The sequence below is a fragment of the Thermobia domestica genome, chromosome 17, assembly GCF_964235325.1.
Source record: "Thermobia domestica chromosome 17, izTheDome1.hap1.1, whole genome shotgun sequence".
In the NCBI taxonomy this organism is placed as follows: Eukaryota; Metazoa; Arthropoda; class Insecta; order Zygentoma; family Lepismatidae; genus Thermobia; species Thermobia domestica.
Window position 1 is genome coordinate 94,615,289 of NC_137470.1, and position 13,095 is coordinate 94,628,383.

At 35.0% G+C, this 13,095-nt stretch overlaps 1 protein-coding gene across 2 annotated transcripts in view; it reads right to left on the bottom strand.

Moving 5' to 3' along the window:
* ssp6 (PDZ domain-containing short spindle 6) overlaps positions 1–13,095 on the bottom strand; it is a 622,397-nt gene that overhangs the window by 49,157 nt on the left and 560,145 nt on the right. The gene's annotated exons all lie outside the window — the stretch shown is intronic.

The window sequence follows — 13,095 nt, forward strand, 5'->3', positions numbered from 1 at the left end:
AATTTTCGTCAATTACATTTTTCGGTAAATTCTTTCTGTTCTTCGAAACTGTCCCGAAATCATTCATGTCATGTCCCCAAAATTTATAAAAGAAAGAGTAGTATAAAATCGACCTATATATATCACGTCTCTTTTCCAAATAATCACTAGATAAAATGATTCTACTAGGTTAGGTACATTTCCTAAGAAACATGTGTATGTCTTGTTTTTGTTTCGTGTATATCATGTTTCAGCATGAGATAGAACACACAACTTTAGACCACATTTGTTTCGTCTATTGTATTTATCCTGAAAGAAAAGGGGCAGCAAAATGGAGAAATTCCTTCATCAATACATTGCCTACAGTACAATCAAAATTTGCTCTATACCGGCAGCACTGCGAATATTTTTTTTTTCTTTTTTTTTTCTAGCACTAAGATGATCAATTTTTAACTCAGAAGTCGAAAGATGCCAGCAAATATTCATGAGGCATTGAAACTAACGGAATAAAAATAATCACGCCCAGGTGGTGCGGGAAGAGTCTTGTGTGTTATACCATCTTTTCTTCTTATATTATATATATATATATATATATATATATATATATATATATATATATATATATATATATATATATATATTATTACATATTCTGCCTTTTGGCAGGTCCTGGGACTAATGAGTTTTTTTCTTTTTCTCTTGATTTTAATTTTGGGCCTGGAAATGTTTCCTCCACGTTTCTCGATTTTCAGCTTCCTCTTCTAAGTCCCAATATTTTCTTCTATTTTTCAAATCATCGATCAGTTGTATTCTTCTTCCTACTTCTCGCTTTTCTTCCATTCTTCCTTCTATGGAGGTATGAAGAAGACATTTTCTTCGCAAGATGTGTCCAATTTAATTGGCTTTCTTACAAAGGATGGTGGCTAGAAGCGTCCTCTGCTCTCCTGTCCGTTTAAAATATCTTCGTTTGTTATTTTCTTTGCCCATTTTATCTTCTCTCTCTTCCTCTAACACCATATTTCGTAGATCTCTAAATATTTTCTTCCCTAACTTCCGTAATATCCAAGTCTCTGGACAACACAGTCAAATGCTCCATATATATCACGTGACCAATTTCTTCCTTAGTCCAATATTAAGGCTGCTAGTTAAGAGTGATCTTTTCTTGTTGAATGCTTCTTTGGCTATGGTAATTCTCGACCTGATCTCTTTAGTGCAGTATGCGTCTTTTTCGTCAAAATACTTATCAGATATTTGAAATGGTCGACCTCTTCAAGTACTCTTTGTTCTACTCTGACCCGTAAGGCGCATTTCTACGGGATATTCTCATGACTTTAGACTTTTCGATGTCGATTTCCATTCCATATAGATTTCCAGTGTCAACTATTTTGTCAATAATCTCCTGTAGCCCTTCTTCGGTTCTAGCTATAATAACCGTATCATCCGAATACATAATCTTGTTAATGATCTGTCCTCCAATCTTGAAATCTCCAATTCACACTATAACTAAATTATCAACTAATCGCTGAGCAAAGCAGACCAACATTAGTTATAAGAGTACATAGGTTGTGCAAAATATAGTGTCAATTGTTCTCACTTCACAGTGCTGTGTCTCAGCACTACAAGAGTTCCATAGGTGACAAAGGAATATGAGGCAATAAAGTGTGGTGAGTGGTAACCACTCTGCGTTTATAGTGATCTTTATTATGAATTAATTTTGAGAATATTCATTTTATTTTATGCATTGGACTTAAAAAAAGTGAATTTCGTTTCATTTCTGCGTTTCCTTTCATTTTACGTTACAATGCACTCTTTATTCACATTTCAACCTCATCAGTGGGAACTATTGTGATAACGTACATTCACATACCTTTCTCATACGTCATGATAATGCTGCAGCCAATGAGAGTACATGTGCAGACGAAATGAATAAAAATTCACATGTTATGAGAAGTCTGAAACTTCATTTTACGCGTGGGTTCTAGACCCATGGGCAAGGCTTCGTCAGGAAAGCGGGAAGAAGTGAGAGCATTCTGCAAGACGGTGGAATACTGAAAGGAACTGCATTGTGCTAGCTACTAAATTCTTTTTTATTTTAATATTTTTATTCATTCATTCTTTTTCAACTTTTTGTTAACTAAGAACAAATAGAGTAAGTAACTGTTATAAGCTTCTCAAATACAATCAATTGAACTGAGGATGCATTTTATTTAATAATTTGCTCGGTGTTCGTGTGCATACTCCGCCTATTAGAGGTTTCTTTATATTATGCTCCCTATAATAGAATCAAATTGCTGAAGTATATTGTTTTTAAGGTAACTCCTATATTGTGGTTGTTGCGGTTGTTCGAACAAAACTTCGTTTTGTATGAATCACATCACAACTTGCATGGTAACAGCATTTGTGTGAGGATAGTTTTGTATGCAATCAGGTTGTTTTTGGCGAAGCTGTCAATGCACGGGCGCTGGACGGATTCCAAGTTCGATTCTCGAGCTTGATTATTACATTGGCATCCTTTGCTATCCGCAGTAATCATAATATGTTGTTAAATCAAAGGCAGGAGTGGCGTAAAGTAGAGGAAGAAAGTGGAAGCACAATAATAATATGTTTCAGAAAAACGAAGAAAACGTGATGGATCAATATTAATGTGGCACGTAGGCGTAGTGCATAGCAAGACCTTCAGGGACTTCGTGGCGATGTCTTCACTAAAATAAAAGAAACACTTTACGGGAAGTAAAGAAGCCATCTTCCGCGCCATATGACGGTCCTTGAAGGACATCGACAAACATTGACGCGCTGACGGTGTACATCGCCTTCCATAAGTGTGGCAGAGGATGATAGAGATGTAAGGCGATCACATTGAAAGAATGTAACAGATATTGTTCTGTGCATAAGGCGGGTACGAATTATTGCCATGTTGCCATTACGTTTTATCCAATGCTTGTAATATCGTGTAACAGTTTCGCCAACTAAACACTTGGCTTCATCAGACACTATGATCTACATGAGATATAATAGAAGATTAAATACTACTAGACAGCTAATGTCTTCCTGTAACCTGATTGGTAGCTGACAGCCAATCACCTTACGGTATACACGAACAAACCAAAACACACAAAAACTGTTCAATCCCTGCTGAGACTGTATAAACAAATCCTCAGTAATGAAGAAATCACTAACTACGCTGAATTTACAAAACCAAATTAACAAATAAATTTGTCTCTTAAGGTTTATTGATAACTTCCAGTTCATCACTTTGTCATCTTTAATTTCAATGAATCTTGCCTCTTTTCATCTTCTGCTCATCTTTCTGTCCATTTTGACTTACTTTCACTTCATTCCAATTAATTGCACTACCCGTGTCCCTTATGTGTAATCCATCCATCAGGTAAAGTAGTATTCCATACGTTGTGATACCACAAGGTAAATTTCTTAGTTTCGATGAACATTTTTCATAAAATGAGGCTCAGTTTAAAAGAATGTTTTATTCTCGATGTGGTAGTCCGGAAAAAGCTATTGAGGAATGATTCGTTTATTCTAGTTATCTACATTCGCGTCACAAATTGTTCACAAATGAATTAAGATAGCTGTTTCTAGTCAACATATTAACATTTCCTACGCAACAATATAAGCTTTGAAAGAAAGGTCAGTAGCTTTTTTTTTCTATACAAGACTGAACCTGATTTTTCACTCTAATAAATTTTGATTTGTATTGAAGAAGTTTTAAGCTCTCAACAATTAGTTGTGATTACCCTCAAACGAGTTTTGTACACATAAAAAACTACAGCTGTCGCTAATGCTAATAACGAAAGGGTATCCATGCTTGGACAAATTTATAATTGCACTTTTTGTAATAATTTGAGAACGATGAATCCAGTCAAACTATTTTTAACCATCGTCATTGGGATCACAAGAAAATGACCTCAAAGTGAAAAGTTTAAACTAATCCTCATGCTAATCGTACAAGTAACCAAGGTTGGATAAATATTTAATTGTGTTACTTATCGTAACTAGCTGGAATATCCATTTTTGCACGGGAATAACAGTATTTAGATAATATTTTATAATCACCGTACCCGTTTAAGTACACATTTCAATGAAAATTTAATGACAAGGATCCACAAAATATTACTTTAGGATAATTTTTGAACTCCTCTATTCTCTTAGGATGCAATCTTTAATTAAAGTGACATAATAAAAGCCTAGTTTAAGCTAGTTATTATGTTTCAAGCTTCATTTCAAACGGTTCAGACATTTTATTGTGATACGATCACAAATAGTAGACAACGTTGATTTTGATGTGATGAAAAATATAGATATTTCCCCCTCGTATTTTTTTACTTAAATTTTCAACCCCTCTACCTCCTTAGGATACTCCCCCTTTCGTCAAAGTAACATGATAAATAGACAGCTCGACATGCTGTTCCAAGATTCATTTGAAACTGTTTAAACGTTTCCACGTAATATGATCACAACAACAGGCAAGTTCACTTTCAACGTCAAGAAAGAAATTATAGAGAATACCTCCTCCCCTCCAAATCGACATTTTATTTTTTAAATAAAAACTCCGAGACACGGGTCTTTATTTTTAATGCATATTTTATATACCGAGTTTCATCTTCCTCACTTGACGGGCTCGAAAAATACTCAAATTATCGCATAAATTATCACTCCCACTTCTCGTTAGGATACGCTTTCTAACCCAGTTTGAGGTAGTGATTTAACTATATCCAAATATTTATATCAAACAGTTCAGTCGCTTTCCCTCGATCCGATCACCCACAAGATCAATTTCATTTTTATGTATTAGATTTGAGAACGCTGTAAACAACGGAACTATTTTTAAACCCCAAATGATCTCAAAGTTGGGATATTTATTTACGAGGATCATTCAAAAAGTAAGTTGCACTACTTCAGAAAATAAAGCAGGATAGAAATTTTACAGCAACTTTATTTGTATCGTAAAGTTCCATTTACAATCTACTTTTCAACATAATTACCTTCGTTAGTTAAGTATTTTGTAGAGGCATGGTACAAGTTTTTCTACGCCTTCTGCAAAGAAATCCCGTCTATTGCCCGTTAACCATTCTTGGCCTGCAGCTTTATCTTCGTCATCCCAGTGGTATCGTCGCTGTGAAACTTCGTCTTTCATGGGATTAAACACATGGAAGTCATACAGTGAAAGGTCTGGGCTATAAGGAGGGTGATGATCTTCCCTCGCGCTCAGCATCGTCAATATATGTACTTCCGTTCTCAAACATGTTGCACTACTTCGCGATAGCTTGACATGACATTGCATTTTCACCATACAGTTCATGCTACTAATGATAAATATCAGTGCAGTTACACCTTTGCGCCCACAAAAAACGAATCATTGCAAGCATTTTCAATTTGGACGCTATTTGCAGCTGTCGAGATTTGTTTACGACTGATTATCAGAACACCTCCACTTGCCTAATGTAAGCCGCTACGTCACACGATACATCCACATGTCTGCAGTGTTGTCACACACTTCCATCAAAATAGCTTTTCACCGAAAATATTTACGAAGAAGTGCAACTTTCTGACTGAGCCACGTATATTCCAATTTTGAAGTAATTTTTCTCTTAACCCCATGAACGCAATTCTATTCAACTTCCTCAAATTAACATAAAAAGATGCAACTAGAAATTTATCCCAAGCATTGGCACTTTTATTATTGGCGTGAATGACATTTCTTCAGCTTACTGTTAGAATGACTAACGTTGTAAAACACTGTTTAGAAAAGTCTAACTTCTTGTATTGCACCAAAATAAAGTATTTTCTTTTAGCCAGGTTTCGGGAAAACGCAGTTTTAAGACGGAGGAAGGAGAAGTCACTCCTCATTTTTGACACATTTCAGCTGCAAGCAGTGAGAATTATAAGCCTCGAAAAGCATAAATTGGCATACTATATTGATTAAAATAGATTTTTTTTTAACGACAGTTACCGTGGAATATATATATATATATATATTAATCCTGAGGGTAACTTCAAATATCTTCATTCCCTCACTTTCAACTGATTTTAATCGCAAGCAGTGAAGGTGATTTCAAGCCAAGCACACACACAGCCACGAAGCCACATTGCATCAAAATTAGATACATTTTGTAAAGATAATTGTGGAGTAGACAGACACACGAATGTCGCAGAAGCTTGCTGCTATCTTTTCAATAAATGCATTGCTTTTACTGCTAGTATTGTATTTTGTGATGCGTGGTATTTTTGCAGTTGGGAACAGCCGGAAAGAGAAAGTCTCAGTCAATTTTGTTATGCGTCAAAAGAGGATATTTTGGCGCAACTATCGTCAACATTCTGAAAGTAGTAGACAATAACTCCTTCTTCCCTGAATTTCCCACCCTTCCTCAACCACTCTCCCTCTACTTCAATGCATGCATTTCTTTCTAAGCCCTTCATTTTCCTCCAGAGTTTCCAAGTCAGCTCTACAAGTTTTCTTTCATACTTGTTACAGACGCGAGTAATAGAAAAAGTTTAGACTTCTTCTGTTTGCCAGAAAAGCGTACACCTTTAGCCGGGAAAGAGGTCTTATCTATACAACAACCTTAAATGAAGAAAAGTTTTATTCTACAACTGGCACAGAATTAGTATTTTTAAATTTCGTTTACGTATTGTAATGTGCTTCTGTTTAATATAGCGTAACGTTTTCTTCCACTTTTAGCAATAAAACAAGCGATTTTCTTACTAAATTTGGACAAAACGGTTAATTAATTATTAAATACTATTGTGCATAATGTAACTAAAATTTATCGTAGTAACGTGTAAATCAACTGTATGAATGATGTAAATTACCTCAAGATATATAATAGTTATATGATTCATAATTGAGAGCAACTTTTTTTTTTTTTTTTTTTTTTTTTTTTTTTTTTGTGGCCGCCATAATCAGAGGTTTAGTTCTATGAATATCTCCATAAAATTCTTCGTTCAGAAACACATCATGATGATATCCATAAATTCAGCATTTGCAGTGTTTCAAAATATCTGGGAAAATTTTCTTCGTCTGGACCTTTTTTGAGCGTTCAGAAAATCGTCATGAGAATAAAACCTACAAATTCAAATTTTTCGCTAAGAACTTCGCACTGCGTAAGCACAAAAATAAACAAACAACAAAAAGAGAATATGTTTACTACGTTATGATATGAATTACTTCTACAGAAAATATTTGAGAGAAGAAATGGACTGTAAAATATACGGTAAAACTGAACGCTAATTATTTATTAGTTATGGATTATGTAAACTACACTCATAAGCGCCGGTGTCTGACAATTGGCGTACAAATCACAGGTTGTGAATTTATGTGATGCTGGCTAATTTTATTGACACTATATTTTCATGCCGTTGATATAATCTTCGCACAAAGTGATCTTTCACAAATATAATGCATAGCACAAGTAGGTAACTCTATTTAATAGAATAGAGCTGAGTATAGGTATTATTTAATATGACACTACCACTGGTAGGATTCGAACTCAAAACCATTTGTTCCAAACTTCAAGGTTATACTGCTGAGCTGCTATAACTTATTGCTTTTTGACCTCCTTCGTGGCTATGTGGATAGCGTACGTGGCTTTGGCGCAGAACACCCGAGTTGGATTCCCAGCGGAAGGTCATGTGATTCGAATCCCACGTTAAGCTGTAGGTTCATGTCTCCTATATCTTCGCTACTTGAACAGAATGCTAAACTTGAATCCAAACTTATTGCTTTTCTAACTTCTAGCACAAGATAATACAATCATACTGTACAGTAGATCAAGAAAGTTCCTTGACACTGACGACATTTATATGTTTTCATATTAGAAGTGGTTGCTTAGTATATCTAAAATCCGTGAAATTTTAACGTATTCTCTCTCGTTGTTGAGTTTCCTTATCCAATCAAAGTTGTGAAGATTTCATATAGAGTGGGTAATTAAACACATAAAATAAACGCACTAAAACTCATGATTGAAGGAAACATAAGCTTTATATACTGTAAGTTATGATTAATATCTTTCTGCTTTTAGAGGCAGTGCAGAGCTACAGATGATGGTAGTAGAACTTCAACTTTTGGGTAAAATTTGGGTGACTACATTTACCATCTCCTCACTTTCTCTTTCTATTTCCAATATTGATAAACTGAACTTGTAAAATTGAGTATAAGCTAGATGAATAACGCTCAAAAGGAGAATGAGGAGAACATATTCCCAGACTTTGAAACCCTGCAAAACTCTTAGTAAGAAAATTGAATTTATGGGTGTCATCATGACGTCTTTTGGAACGAAGAATTTTTAGGTATTCATAGAAGTAAATCTCTGATTGTGGCAGCCACAAAGGAAGTGTAAGATATAACATTTGTCCTTAGTTATGAATCATGTAGCTATTATTTCTCCTGAGGTAATTCAGATCGTTTAAGTGATTTATACATCATTGGAATGAGTTTTAATTATATTATGTACTTTGTAATTATTCTTTTGTTCAAATTTAATAATAAATCGCTTATTTATTTGTTAGAAGTGGAAGAAAATATTACACTATATGTAAATAAAAGTACATTGCAGTATATAAACATAATTTAAAAATACTAATTATATATCACTTGTATAGTTATGTACAACTTGTTTTCATTTACATAAATTAAAAGTTAGAAATACAATTTAAGTTAATTTCTTACAAAGCAGAGGAATGATGCATCTTTTAGAAGAAAATACGAACAAACAGGTGAATTTAGAAGCTTACATAGTGAGAAATTTCACAACAGCTATAAGTCATCGACTACTATACAGCAAATACAATGATGGGACATGTTGTGAGCAAGGGGAATGCATTTGTATTATACACAATTGTCAAGAGGTTTAGGAAAAGAAGGATTTTGAACAGACTAAGATGTTAGGAGATTAATATTATATAAAATAAGATTTTATATGGGTGGTTAATAACCCCAACTGGTTGTTCGCTGCAGAGGATAGTATTTAATGGAGATGTGTTGCTTCTGTTGCGCTGAACCTTACGACATAATTTTAATTCTTTCGTTATGAAGAGGGAGAGAACTCCACAACACTCGTCTAAAAACATTAACTGTTGTCATTATAACGACAGGAACATATGTGGAATTTACGAGAAAGATATATATAAAAGACAAACATACAGAATTTTGCAGTTGTCATATTAATATTGATAAAACAACATAGTAGTGTACTATTTTCTTATAAAATGATTCACTCCACAAAATAATGAAATCCTATTTTGCAAATACAGTGAAACCTCTCTAAACCGGACACCCGTGGGGAATCAAAAATTATCCGCTATGGAGAGGTGTCCGCCTTACAGAGGTTTCAATATCTTCTTACGTAAATTAGTAATCAAGGTGATACATAATTAGAAAACAATATTTTTGCATGAATCGTGTACTTACGAATATTACCAAATGTTACGATACCTGGATTATCCTCCGCCATCCAATACTCTATGTCCGAGGCACAACATTGAAATAAGATGCTATGGTTCTCTGTACTTTACATTTATCACTACTTACTACGTTTTCAGGATGTTACTTTAATTTGTGGGTTAATTGCAGTCCAGAAGTGTCTTTTTTGAGACAATATGAGTACCCGCGGGGGAAAAAAAATACCAAACTTATCTTCTGCTTGGTTCGAGATTTCAGAGGGACAGTAGCATAACATTCATTCCAAATGGCGGGCAACTGTCAATCACTTTTGTGTCTAAAACAGCTTGTGTGGGAGTGGGATGCAAGCAAAGAACATGAGAGTGTTGATAAACACACAGAGATGCATAATCTGAGTTGCTGAGCAGACATTTGAGGAAGCTAAATGTCACATTGCTTCCTTGATGACACATATATAAATTACTAAAATGAATTTTTACTATACATTTAACTTGTTTCTAGAGAAAGTGTCCGTAATACGGAGGTAAATAATACCCATAAGACTGTCCGTGTTCGTACTAGAGAGTGTCCGCTTTAGAGAGATTTGCCATTGTTTTTTCCTATTGCAGTGTTTGGAGATTACAAAATATGTCCGTTACGGGAGGTGTCCGCTTTATAGAGGTGTCCGTTAGTAGATGTTTCATTGTACTTATGTACTTATCTACTTTATTTTTGTTGATGAGTATACTTTAGAAACAAACGAAAAAGAGTTATAATTTTGTTTATGTAAAATATAAATGTGTTATATTTTAGAATCCATAGTTCTGACATATTTCATAATTTATTTCTTCCAGTCGTGTTAAAGAAAACTAACCATATACTTTCGTTTTAAATATTGCATTTATGGTATTTAATACCTCGACTGGAAATAAAGATTTCAGTTGGTCAAAGAAGATCAAAATCTGCTTAACTCCGCCTACGGATAAGAATTATAAGACTTTTCAAACGGAGATGAGTGATGGAATATGTATATGCCCAAGTAACTGTCGAGCATAGTTTTTTTTTTCTTCGTGTGTGTGTCACCATCATGTAGTCTATTGTTATTTATATTTTTAGGTTAACCTAATGTAACGTAATGGAGTGTTGATAAATGATAATATTGTTGTATGTATGGATTATGTGTTGTCATATGTGTGTTTCATTCATATTGATTTAAAAACAGAAAAATTGAAAACATCCAAGGACAGAAAATGGATGTGTTTTAGACGTATTTCTTTCCCGCTCCTGACAATCTTTATAATCTTACTTAGAAATGTTCCCTCTCGTTTTCTGCATTTTACAACTTACTAGAAAAAGAAATAAAGGTAAAGACAGGTAGTTATTTAACTCAGTTATCCCGATGTAGTAAAGTTATTCGCGTATTTTTCACATCGGATATTGCTTTCTCGTTATTTTAATTGTTTATAAATCTTTCTCTGGTCTGAAAAGGGATCGAATAGCTGTTTCCTTGAATGCCTTTGAGCTTTTACCCTGAATGTCTATCATTAGCTTTTACGCTAATTCCTCCAAAGTCTACAGCGAAATCGATGTGAACGCTGATTAGACAGAATTGATTGAGTATGGACAATGAGATGACGGAAAGGAAGTTTGTGGAGCTTGATTTTCAGAACTATTAGAGGTAGACAGGATCTTTCGCTTTCTCTCCTCGAATCGTAACATTCGCAACGCAAGTGATAAACTCGAACCAAGAGAGAGAGAGAGAGAGAGAGAGAGAGAGAGAGAGAGAGAGAGAGAGAGAGAGAGAGAGAAGAAAGAAAGAAAGAAAGAGAGAGTGTGTGTGTGTGTGTGTGTGTGTGTGTGTGTGTGTGCGAGAGAGAGAGAGAGAGAAAGAGAGAGTGAGAGAGAGAGAAAGAGTGAGTGAGTGAGTGAAAAAATGAAATGAAATCTTTGAGTTTTACGTCCCACGGTTATGCCGGTTAGGCTAAAGGAGACGGTGATGATGAGTGATGAATGAAAATGGTGGAATGAAGAAAGTGGGAGGAAACGGGAGAACCCCGAGAAAACCCACGAACACGGTGTTTGTCCACCACAAAGTTCACTTGGCGAGGGCTGGGATCGAACCCGGGACCCCAAGCACCAGAGGTGAACGCTCTACCACTGAGCCACCGCGGCCCCGAGTGAGTGAGTGAGTGTGTGTGTGTGTGTGTGTGTGTGTGTGAGAGAGAGAGAGAGAGAGAGAGAGAGGACAATGAGGAGAAAAACCTGACTTACTGTACACCAGGGCAACTTAGAAACAATATACTTCAATAGTTTTAAAGAGAAACATTTATAAAAGTAATTCCTACTCCAAATTCAATCATATTTCAGATATTTTGATCCGGCAACTCTGATTAACCGTTCATCACCAATGCTATTCAACACTGGCTAGTATCAAATTATCTCTGTATATTTTCGAGTAAATTCCTACCTTATCTTAGTAGCATGTAAATCTTTCACTCTATCCCCTCCTTATTCAACCAGTAGATAGATTCAGGAAAAGTTTGGAAATTAGGAATATATCCAAACGAATCAAATTTTGAAGTTTTAGTATGGTCTCGTATTCTGAATGTTTTATTACGAACTTCGAAATAAACAAGTTATTTCTGGGTTTCAATTTTAAAAGTTGACCCTGTTAATCCATAAGGAGGACAATGTGAGAACGCATTACCAGGAATCCGCTGTATGGTGTTTTTAAGAGCGTACTATATTTTTGCATCTTTGTTTATCCTAAATATCTGTAAATGAATAAAATTAACATTATTGTTATTATGAACCCAGAAGCTACATCTTGAGACTACCAGCTTTTCTGTCAGTTCTACGATATATTCTAATATTATATTCGTAATCATTACTGTTTTCTAAGTATGCTGTCGTCACTAACAGATTGAAGCAGCGTATTCACAAAATGTCTATGCACATGGCCTGACGATAGTGTTTATGGCTTGATGTAAGAATTTTCCTTTTAATACTTGACGAACAATTGTAGTTAACTTCTTTCTGTTCTTGCTTCTTCCTTTCATCACAGCTTTCAGACATACATCAAAATAGTTTTTGTTTTCCTCAACGTCCAACTTCTTTTCCTTTTCAATCTTAAAATAGTTTTTCTCTATGTCACTATTTCTAAGAATTTCACCTTGTTTTCTCCGCCTACCTAGTTAATTTTATTAGTTTTTTTTTTTAACCTTATTCAGATTTCGAAGGCTTTCACTAGGTATTGTTCCATCACTTTTTCGTATTGTACTTCCCATGCAGTATACTACTACTTCAAAAATGACTGAGTAGTGTTTACCTTAATTTCTTCTTCAAGAACTCACAAATTACGCTTTTCTTCCCCTTAAATTACGAGGGAAAGTCAAAAAGTAAGGGGACTTGCAATTCCTCGCACTAGGGTTTGGTAACACTGCTAGTATCCAGCGTTGAATTAGTGTCGTCTGCAACATTTCTATACAACGTGTCACTCTTATTTCCGCGTTAGTCGTTGGAGTGTAGCAGACCACTAAACATGGCAGCTCCATTGTCGATCTGCACCAAGGAAGAAATGAGGGCAGTGATTCGCTTTTTGTTTGCGGAAAGTGTTAAACCTACGGAAATTATTCGTCGAATGCAAGCGCAGTATAGTGATAGCTGTTTATAGCGAAGCATAAGGCACAAAGGTTGGACGTCTCTTGTAATCATTTGGCCCGTTA